The 12,010-nt window shown below is 43.1% G+C and overlaps 1 long non-coding RNA gene across 1 annotated transcript; it reads left to right on the forward strand.

The window, feature by feature from the left end:
* Nucleotides 1-6,422: 6,422 nt before the first annotated feature.
* On the forward strand, nucleotides 6,423-8,113 carry LOC126489717 (uncharacterized). The gene is made up of 3 exons (XR_007589000.1): nucleotides 6,423-7,201; nucleotides 7,400-7,489; nucleotides 8,074-8,113. It is a non-coding gene; the product is annotated as an uncharacterized lncRNA (long non-coding RNA).
* Nucleotides 8,114-12,010: the final 3,897 nt, after the last annotated feature.

The following is a 12,010-nucleotide window of genomic DNA, read 5'->3' on the forward strand; positions in this document are numbered from 1 at the left end:
CATCATTCTAACCCCACATCTACATGTCTCACACAATGCCTTTTTCCCTCTTTTGGTCTGCTCAAGTGGATTACCATGGAAACCATTCAAAGAGACTGCATTAAACTGTCTGGTCCACAAAGGAAAACAAATGCTGCCTTGGGAAACCAAGGAAAATTTGGCCCATCCTTCCCATAGTGCTCGCTATCAGGCCCCACCCTGCTCCTGGCTATATCTCCCTTACGGAGGGGAGGGAGGATAAACCTTGTGTGGTGTCTGTCTTGGAAGTTATCCTGGGTGCGGAGTAGATTTTTTTATGATTCTGCTTTTCATTTGATAGTGCAGTTAACATGTCTCCATACTTAACCAAGTATGGATGATCTATAAGAAAGCAATTTTTTTAAGGGGAACATTGAGGTTACACCAAGCACGTGACTTCCCTTTCCCACACTGTGGCACTAGAGCAAGAGACACAGGACTCAGAGAGGAAGAAGAACCACGTCTTCAAAGAGAAAGACAGGCAGAGGGTCCAGGCTGAGCATGTAACTGTCCTGATTTCAGGAAATGCTCACCGCAGGTTTCTCACATAGCAGTCACCTCCTCTCAGCTCTCCACGTGGGTAGTCTGTGAGCAAAGGGACACGCTTCTCCATTGCTGGAGAGAATGCAACTGTTCTCCAAGCCTATGGAGGGGTCTGATGCTAGTAAAACACAAGCGTGCACTCTGGGGACCAGGGATCTTTCTTCTAAGGATCCATCCCAAAGAACACGGAAGGGGACACAAAGACTGTCAGAGCAACAATGTAGAACTCCAAGATCAGAACTATGAAAATTGTCTGTGGGAAGGAACGAGGGACAGCAGGATCTCAGGTGTATCTACCATTCAAATGACGAGGTACACATGTGCTTAGCCAGGTATGGTGGTATGCATCTGTGATGCCAACAGGCTGATGGTAAAGACAAGAGAATAGTCGTTTTGAGGCTATCCTGAGCTACATAGTGAGCTCAAGTTTTACCTGACTTATATACTGAGATTCTATCTCAAAACAAACAAAATAATTTTTAAGAAGGCAACATAAAGTCCGTGATTGTAATTATAGCATTATCTCCAGGACATATTGTGATTACACAACACAAGGTGAAGAAATGAGGCCAGTGTTATCTGCCTAATGTTTTCCTCACAGTTACATGTGGCACATGGAGGTTAATAAATTATATAACCCTATTTAAAATAAATAAAGTCAGCTTTTAACAACAAAATTTAACCATAATTTTAAGTGTCACCCTCAGCACTGCTCAGATTTCCGGTGGCCAACAGCCACAGACAGCTAGTGTTCCTGAGCTGGGCAGTGCAGATCCCGAGCATTTTCATCAATTCAGAAAGGTGCATTGGGAACAGAGAGTGCACACCTTTACTGTGAGTGGGAGAATTGATAAAATATGTATGCTTGTGCTTTGAAACACTGGATAGTTGAGCACCCCCCAAGAAAAGAAAATGATCTCCTACAGAGTGCCCTAGAAGAAACCAGGACAGAGGCTGACAACATTTATGCTCTCGAAGATGCTGAAGTACTCATTCCATGCACTGAATCCAATCAACTACTTATCACCAACAACCCCATTGCTCAGATTGAGTACACCACAAACACTGCCCCCTCAAAGATGCCTGGGGAAAATGTCTGATTCCAGATTTGGGGCCAGGAAAGCAACAGATAAGTGCACAGTGACCTATCGCATCAGGAAGAATTTGGAAAAGACTAAGAAGTCTGTGTTAAAATGGAAATCTTCACGTGAGTGCAGCAAGTCAGATTTATCAGGGAGATGTGGAATATTTTCTCTTACAGATTGAATTAAAGACCAGACATGACAGTAGTAGCCAAACCTACGATTGTTTAATATGTATGAGTTTAATTGGAGTTACCTGACAAAAGGGATGATGCTCCTCCCAGACACCATGGATTATTAAAAAGCCCAGTGCCAGTGTGGGATACCCCCTCCAGCTGTTGGTCAGGGCTGTTCCAGTGATCCCCCAAAACAATACAGGTCATTGTCATTGCTCTTGATTCCTATTGTTTAAGACACCACACACTTTGGCCACAGGGTATGAAAAAATCAAGTTGACACTGACCAGAAACCTTCCTTCGTACTACCCAGTTTTCCTATTACCAGAAGATACTACCAGGCTATTGAGTGGAGGAAAGTTGTCAAGGTTCTTATTCCTCAGTGAACTACAATAATGGCCAACATGGCAAGATATACCCATGGGTCAACAGTGGCATGAATATCACAGAGGTAACCAAGTAACTATGTTTCAATTTTAGGCCCACTCCACAGGAGGAAACACTTGCCTAGTACTATAAATCTTATCACAATCCCATGGTTGGCGAGTTCAGAGGTCCCAGAGGTGAAACTACTACCACCACCACCACCACTACCACCAATACCACCACCACTATCACTACTTCTACCTTTACCACTAGTACCATTACTACTACTACTACTCCTCTGGTAGGTGAACATGGTATGACACTTCCAGGTGTCACTAAGATGAGCAAGTATGTGCTGGAGAGATGAGAGCAGCTTCTTCATCAACTGATGTGTGTCATTAAATCACCAAGTTTCACGATAAGGGTCATTGGGTTTCCAAACCATCCAGAGAATGTCTCAAAAACACAAGAAACAACTGATATCAGAAAACAGCACCACTATGTGGCCATGGAGCCAGAAAAGCCCAGGAATTTTTGCCCTGCCTCTTCTCCATAAGCCCCATGCACAGTCACTGCCCTGCCAACAGCAGCCATGGCCAAAGGTTCCAGTCTCTCTACACACTGCAGCGGCATGGCCTCTGTTGACCATAATGGATGTTCCAACCCACTCTGTCAGCAGTTTCTATTTAGTTCATTCTCCACACAATAGCATAAGAACAACAAAAATCAAATTGTGACTCTCTCCGGATCTTCCTTTCATAGTCATAATACAACTGAAAGACCATGAGAGTCATCTACCCTTTCCACCTCACACCGACATGACTACACTGTCCGCCAGCCTCTAGGCTTGTCCTCTGCTCGTAGACCAAATGAGGTCCATGAGGACAAGCCCACCAACAAGGCATGTATATCCCTTGTTCTTCTTGTCAATCAGGACTCAAGTCAAATGCTACCTGATGAAACAGGCCTTTGGAGGAAACCCCACCTACAACAATCCCCATCACAGCCATTTTATGTCCACCTTGTGTTCTTTAAAGCACAAATAATATATGGAGTTGCTCCAATTACTGCTTTCCTCTACTTACTGACAGTTTAGCCATCTAACATGATACTCCAGGACCTCTGCTAGTCTTCTCAGTGCAGGAACAAGGTGCTCACAAAACAGGCCAGTATGTGAATATCTGGATAAATATACATGAAGGAATTGATGCGTATCTGACATGCCATGTAACACACTGGTATTTACGGGAGTAACAAGAGGACATGGTATGGAATTAAGCAGTCTGTGACTCCATATCCTAGAGGACAGAATATCAAACCCACTAGCAATAAATTTTAACATGGACAGCCACCAGAAAGAAGTGGCTATGCCACACCCCACTTCCCATGGTTTGATTCAGTGTCTGTTGTGGACCCAGATATCTACCATTTTAATAAGCAGTCCCTGCAAATGTGATGTAGTAATGATGGTCCATTCAGGAAAATGGTCTGATGGGGATGGCTTCCACTTCAGTCCTGGTCATTTAAAGGGACCCATGCAGGGTTCAGTCATCTGGGGAGTCTATGAATACCATTGTTCCACAGTGTGCTGCTATTGCTGCTACCTACTCAACAGGATGTGTTCTTACAAGGCATCACAGATCCCCTGCTGGTCACACGGAAGGGAAGAGAAAAGGAAATGACTCACCTGGTAAGTCCCACATGATCTTGTCACTCTTGCTAGGTAACAGGCTGACAAGACCACACCACACTTGGTTCTTCTCCAGGAGCTGGTTCTGCATGGAGAGTTCACAGTTTTCTCCCTGTTCTACTAGAAGGCAGAGTAAGGGGAGAGAAAGCTCATGGAGAGGGGAGGAAGGCAGATGAGAACGCTCATGCACTCTACTGTACTGAATATAGGGATGGAGTAGTCTGTCTGCATCCAGTCAAGTCAAAGATGTGCAGTGACATCTTCCTCTTCTTTGTTCGTCTCACAGACCCTTCCTATACACACACACACACACACACACACACACACACACACACACACACACTGATGGCACTGATGACTCATATACTAGAAACAAGGGCTCATGTCAGCTTCTTGTCAACCTTCTGCATGTTCTCTCTGCCTTCCTGTTCTTCTTCTCATAGAAGAGACCTGACATTGACAACCTTGAAAAGGAACGAACTTGGAGGATGAACATCTGACTTCCAAACTCCTTATAAACCTAGAGAAATGAAGACAGCGTGCCTGATTGGTAATGTCAACAAGACAGAAAAGAATATGAAGGGAACAGAAGAGTCACACACGTGTGAGGGGACACCTTTAGCAAAGACACAAAGACACTTCAGTGAAGCAGGCATTTGCTCTTCACCGAGTTTTTCTGGGACTCTCTGTGGTGGTAGGGAGGTACAGCCCAGCATCGTGACCAGCAGCCTGAGGATCACCCTGTCCCTTTGATAACCTTGACCCTGGTAAAGCTGGATCTATGATTAGGCTGCAGAAAAGAATTTCAGAAAAAGCCAGAATGAAGCAAAGGTTGTGAGCTTATTAATGCTTTGGACAGAAGCTCACATAGTATAGGGATGGCTCATGCATGACGGCCTGAGTGAGGACTAGAGAGAGACTTGAGATTAGGTGTCAGTGCAAAGGGTGTGTGAGGAGGGCAGGAGAGTGAGAAATGTGAAGATTTTCATGGCTCTCAAAGTTACATTGTTACATTGTTTTAAAATTACATACTTTGAGTCTTTGAAATGGTTCTGTTTTTCCACTAGAAAAAAATATACAATAGGTTATTAAAAAGTAAATAATAAAAATGCTTTTAAATGTTCTTATCCCTTTTAAAATTTCTTTTAGTAAATTAAATTGTAAGGTGAATATGTGATTCTACAGACATTCTGGTCCTAAGTAAGCATAATTAATTAATTTGTTTAATGTTTTTCACAGGGAAGTCTTTGCACCACATGAGTGAGTCCCCCAGAGTTCGAGATCTCTCGGAACTGGAGTTACAGACAGTTGTGAACCAGAGTATCAACCCTGGATCCTCTGGAAGACATCCAGTGATATAAAAGAATGAACCATATCTTCGGACCCTAGTTTATTTGTTGTAATTTTTCAACTTTCTTTGAGATGTCTTTAGTAATACTTGCAAAATAACTGCAGGTAATTTTGGCTCTATCAGTTGGGTGGAGGCTTCTTGAATGTCAGAAAAATGTAAAAATGATCACAGGGTAAGTGGCTGTGTATTCCCCTCTCATGTCCCCTTCAATGCCCTGTCTTTCTGTCTTATTATGAGACAAGTGGACATCCTCATACACAGATATAAATATAGACAAGTTGTATATTGCAGGATACAAAAGTCAATCAAAATTAACAAATGATCTACCCAGGACTAGAGAGACATCTCTGACGTTAACAGTGTCTTTGGCTATTGCAGAGGACCTGACTTCAGTTTCCAGCACCCATATGGTGGCCCACATATGCCTATAACTCCAGATCCAGGATAACTGACAGTCTTTTCTGGCCTCAGTAAGCATCTGCACTCAAACATGCATACAGCACACACAGACGTACAGGCAGATACCCAGTAAATAGTGAGAGCAAATCTAAAAGGTAATTGATCCAAAATACAACCTAAACATGAATCTTGTAGCAGAAAACATTTGAATGTTCATGATCATGGATTAGGAACAAACGTCTTAGATATAACAAACCCCCTTTCATGGAAAGAAGAACTGGACTGTTAGGACTTCCCTAAAGTGAAAAATGTACACTGTGATATAAAAGAAATTTTCCCTGCCTGGGAAAAAATGAATGTTGGAAATTGTGTATCAGATGACAGTCTTCTTGTTTACAGAATATAGAAAGTCTCAAAAAGAGCCACTAAGAAAATAGACAATTCAGGAACTAAAACTTGGCCAGAAGAGTGAGTAGATGCTCCACTAAGAGAAACATACAGCCGCAACATCCTTAACACTAGGGAAGAGAGACAGGTGACTCTGAGGGGACTCTCGACACCCCCATAAAATACTCAGAAATAAAGAGTTGTCATACGAAGACCTGGCAGGTTGTGGAGGATGAAAGTCTCATACCCACTGCTGGTGGCCATGGAAAACAGGAGAGAGACTTGGAAAAGTATTTCTTGATATGTTAATTGTCTGACCAAAGCTGTAACAACTTCCCTGATGGAGCAGTGCTGTTACTTTGAGGAAAGCTTTCCCTGAAGCAGATCTGTAAGCTGCTAAGACTTTGTGGTATTCCTTGCCTCTGGAACAGCCAGGATCCCTTTACATTTGAGCTGAAATGTATACATTACACATATATGTTTTTAACTGTACTCATTGTCTAGCAGTTAGACATCCCCAGCCTGCCTGATGGCATTCCACTCCAGAAGGTGCCAGCCACTCACAGTCCAACCTGAGTCCTCAAAGCCTGGGCTGGCTGGCAGACAACCATAGGCCTGCCCAGAGCTACAAGGCTTCCATTACAATGAGCAAAATGTGTGATGGAGAAACAGGAGAGAAAGAGTAGTGGGATGGTTCATGTGCTGTGAAAAGAGGAGGAATAGAAGATGTGAAGGCAGTGAGGAACAGGCTGAGGTGGGTGGTCTTCTTGTCATTCATGGCCATGGGGTCATCAGGACCGAAGTTGCTACCAAAGGTCATTTCTGGGTCTCCAGTCTTATTGCAGCTTGGATCTATGTTAACATTCATGGTCCAAGCTGCCACCAAAGGGCACACAGGAGTCTGGAGTCTGTGCTGCATCCTGTGGCCTTATTGGCATCTGAGGGCTGTTCTGCCACTGGAGTGACACTAAGTGATCTGAGCTGCCAACCGGGGCCATGGTGTTGGCTGGTATAAGGGGGTTCTTCTGTCTATGTCTTGATTTCATTGGTTGAATAAAGAAACTGCCTTGGCCTTTTGATAGGGCAGCACTTAGATGGAGTAGACTGAACTGCATGCTGTGAAGAAGGGCAGTGTGGCAGATGCCATGAAGCTCCTGCTTGAGACTGACGCTGGTTAGAATATTTTCCGGTAAGCCATGACCTTGTGGTCTTAAACAGATTGGTAGAAATGGGTTGAATTATGATGTAAGAGTTGACCAATAGGAAATTAGAGCTAATGGGCCAGGCAGTAATTTAACTAATACAATTTCCTTTTTTATTATTTATTAAAGATTTCTGTCTCTTCCCCACCTCTGCCTCCCATTTCCCTCCCCCTCCCCTAATCAAGTCCCCCTCTCTCGTCAGCCCAAAGAGCAATCAGGGTTCCCTGCCCTGTGGGAAGTCCAAGGACCACCCACCTCCATCCAGGTCTAGTAAGGTGAGCATCCAAACTACCTAGGCGCCCACCACGAAACCAATAGGATCAAAAACCCATTGCCATTGTTCTTGAGTTCTCAGTAGTCCTCATTGTCCACTATTTTCAGCAAGTCCGGTTTTATCCCAGGCTTTTTCAGATCCAGGCCAGCTGGCCTTGGTGAGTTCCCGATAGATCATCCCCATTGTCTCAGTGTGTGGGTGCACCCCTCGCGGTCCTGAGTTCCTTGCTCATGCTCTCTCTCTCTTTCTGCTTCTGATTTGTGTGTGATTGTTTCAGGTGTAAGCTAACTGGGCAGCTGGGACCAAAAGCAGGCATTCTCTCCTTCAACAATTGGTGCTCAACGTGGGGTACAAAGCCTCAATCTTAAGTCTGATATAATCTTTTTTGTTAAAAACATGGATTACTCCATGACGGAAACTTTATTTGATGCATAATGCAGTTTGTTGCCATTTCCTTGTCAGATTTATAGGTTTTTGACAGTCTGAAATAAATGAGAGTTTTTATAAAACTTCATGAATCTGTTTCCACATTATAACATGGAATTTGTACTAAACTAAACCTGTCTCACTCATGTTTACTCACAGATATTTGACTCCAGAATGAACTCTCTCTTCTTCCTTCGAGGTGAGAGCTGTGTGTTTACATTGACAATTGTTAGTGTGTGTTGTGTATATGCTCATGCTTGTGCAAATATGTCCCTGGATATATTTGTGAAAGTTAGTTAATCACTTACTGCTGTGATAGGTTATGTGTTATATTCTCCTGGTCCTCTTCAATGATGACCTGGTGTTTAGTATACTGCTTAGTTATCTCTATAGTTCTTTACTCATGTGCTGACTTATATCAGTATGGCTCAACACCCATTTTCCCAAACTGTTTTCCTCTCTATTGCTGTTCTCTATTTCCTTGCTCCCTTTGTCCCAGTATTGGCTAGAGGAATCCATTTAAGATGGCATCAATGTTCATCTGGTGCCTCTGGAGAATTTTCTGGGTCTAAGCATTGCACTCTCTGAGCCCCTGTATGGAAAGGAAGTAATGATGCCTACCTCAAAGAATCATTTTCAGGGCCTGAATGGAGAGGAAACAAAACCTGTGTATTTATGTGGTTGGCCGATTTCCCTTGCCTCCTTTGTGCTGCCCATGGAAGTCTGTGGCATGCAAGTAGGGGCCTGAGTGCACACAGAGAGGGAGAGTTCTTGCCACGGGAATGGGAAATGCACAAGCTCACATTCCCGGTATGTGTCTGCAGTCACAGTTATCACTGTATATGCCCAGGGTGATGAGATGACCTGGGAGGAGGAAAAACATCATTGTTACCTTCTATTGGTGTCGTCTGCACAGACAAGGCACTGTCACTCCATCCCCTGGGATTTATGTGCTTTCTCATCCTGGTTTCCTCTATTTCATGAGTTTTCTTTTCCCTTATGCTACCTTCTAGTGTAAATGTGAAGATTTAATCTCTGCAACCCAGAAGCAGGAGTTCATAGGGAAGAACCCAGTGTGCTGTGATGTCTGCCAGACAGGAAAGGTGAACAGACATTGGGACATTAAAGGTGAGTCAATTCCCTTACCCATCCTTATCCATTCAATATGATAACACTCCTTCATCTTCTGTTCATTAGCAATCTTTTGAGGTTAAATATGATCCTGTGTGTATGAATCTCAGATGGGTGGAAGGACCAAGGCACTTTGGAGTAAGTATGCTACAGTAGCTATCCCGGATCTTCCTGGTAGGTATTAAATAGTGGTACTCAAATATAGTGAGTGCCTGTGAGATATTATTGCAAATATAGCTCCTTCACAATCATCCCTTGTAAGAACAGAATCTACAATACATTTACTCTATGTCTATAGAGGACCACATCACATCACTTATGTTTCCTGTTTCAAACATCACATAGAATTGAGAGGTATTAAAAGGAAAAGAAAATGTGTACTATATTTAATCATCTTTTTCTACCAATACTGCATCTGTGCACTGACCTGCAGGGATTCTACCCTGTTCCCCCTCTTTTTCTAGTATCCAGAAGAGCTGGCAACAGCAGGTTCAGATATACAGCCTGGGAACACAGGCAGGGTTTGTGCACTCAGTGGAAAGCCGAAACAGGGAACCTGTCCTGAATCCAGGACCACTTCTCCACCTTTTCTTCCTCCACCCCTCCCTGCTCCTCAGACACCAAGTCTGTCCATGTCTTGAGCTCCAAACCTGGATGCTCTTTTTAGGTTTGTAACTTTTTTCATTTCTGGCAGCAACTCTCCACCCCACCTTGGAAATTAACATCTTTTTGGGGGTGGTAATGGCAAGATTTTTTTCCACATCCTCTCTTCCAGGGCTTCTCCCTGCTCTGAGACTAGGATTCTGAAGAGGGACAGATATTTTGGTGGGGTGTGACAGGCAGGCAGGTGTACCTGGAAGGTTCCGAGTTCTCTACCCAACTTTCCTTTAAAAACATCTGAATATGCCCCCTAATCTGTGAAATACCCAGTTTTTCATAACCTTATTTCCAATTTCATCTTCTCAGGAAATTCCTTTTATGTTATGCTATGCCTGAAGTCTTAGATGCTTTAAAAAAAAAATCTCCATCTCAAAGCTTTCTCACTTGAATCTCTGGAGAGCACAAATGTCTGACTGTCGCTTTAATAAATTGCAAACTAGCAGCTTCTATTTGTTCTTCCATGGGTAGCCCCTCTGTCCCTTCACCTAAGCCTTTGGATGGTTCTGTTATCAGTAGCCTTGAAGCTTCGATAATGGGATGTTGTTGCCTCTCTTCCAAAAGAACTAAATGTCCCTCTGAATGGAGACATGCCACTCTCTCCCTGGTGAAGAGTTGATCCAGCTAGGTCAACCAACCAGAAGGCCAAAGGACCCCTTCTAAAAAACGGGGCTCCTCCCCCTTAATCAGTACTAAAATGCAAAAGGGACCATACTGATCCATCCTTTCAGGAAGTAATCTGCTTTCCCTTACAGTAAGCCCTGCCCCTTTAGCAGTGGGTCACACACCCCTGACTCTGTACACATTTCTCCTCTTTTCTAGGTGTGGTTTCACTAACTCTTTTTGCTTCCCTAACACTGTGAGCTCTATTCTTTCTCTAAGGCTCCCTCTCGACCGTGTGGCTGCTTATGAACCATGTGTGCATCATCCGTGCAGGCTTAATGCAGATGGTACAGCTGTTCCTCTTTCTTCTTGATCCTATTTCTAGGGACGGTTGTGGAGATTTACAGCTTACCTCCCCTGGACCTTTTATTTTTCCTTTTCTCCTTTTTTCCTCCTTAAATTTATTTTGCTATATGTGTGGGAATATTTTGCCTACATAAATGTCTGTTTACCATGGGGTGCCTGTTATCCAAAGAGGTCAGAAATAATCCCCTTTTACTTTTCTGCATTCTGTGGGTAGCATAAATTAAAAACATAAATATAACAACCCAATGCTAAGATTTGCGTGTAACACCATGATCAAAAACAAGTTGGGGAGGAAAGGGTTTATTTTTACTTTATAGTTCTACATCGCTGAGGGAAGAAATGGGAGAAACTCAAAGAGAACAGGAAGCTGGAGGCAGGAGCTGATACAGAGGTTATGGAGGGACATTGTTTACTGGCTTGCTCCTCAAGACTTACTCAACCTGCTTTGTTATAGAACCCAAGTCCCTCACACAGTGGTGGTACCACCTACAACGGGCTGACTCCTCCCACATCAATTACTACAGGCCAGTCTGGTTGGGCATTTTCTCAGTTGAAGTTCTCCATTTCCAAATGACTTCAGCTTGTATAAAGAGGACAGAAAATCAGTCAGTCTGGTGGCTTTCAGTTCGTCATCACATCCTTATTATGCGGAGATGTGCTGCATCTATCCCTGGTCTCTACAGAGCTTTATCACTCAGTGATGTTGGATTTGAGTCCATTATATGCTGAATCATATTTATTGATTTACATATATTACACCGTCTCTGAATCCTTGGAACAAAACCAAATTGATCATAGTGTATGATCTTTTTGGTGTATGTTTTTTAAATATGGTTTGTAAGTCTTTTATTGAGAATTTTCAGGTATGTAAATCAAGAAGATTGGCCTATAATTCTCTGTGTTGTTTTGGGGGTCTTTATCTAGTTTTGGTATCAGGATAATGTTTGCCTTGTAAAAACAGAAAGTGTTTCTTGTTCCTTCCTTTTTGTTTGACAGACTATAATTTGAGTAGTTTTAGTGCAAGTTCTTATTTGAAGGTCTGATTCAATTCTGTGTTGAATCCATTGGGCTCTGGTGTGATTTCCACCACACTTTCCACAAATTTTCACTTTTTCGTCTTCACAACGTGAACCAAACCCATGACATACTGACTTCCTGTTCCCTCTCCACACTCCTGGTAGCCACCACTTTCAGTCACTGTGAATTTGACAACTCTAGGATCTCAAATAAGTGTGATCATATAAATATAGTATTTGTCCTTTTTTTTCAAGACAGGGTTTCTCTGTAGCTTTGGAGCCTGTCCTGGAACTAACTCTTGTAGACCAGGCTGGCCTCAAAC

This window comes from Alexandromys fortis, unplaced genomic scaffold (genome assembly GCF_014885135.2).
Source record: "Alexandromys fortis isolate MF-2015 unplaced genomic scaffold, M_Fortis_MF-2015_v1.1 scaffold_205, whole genome shotgun sequence".
In the NCBI taxonomy this organism is placed as follows: domain Eukaryota; kingdom Metazoa; phylum Chordata; class Mammalia; order Rodentia; family Cricetidae; genus Alexandromys; species Alexandromys fortis.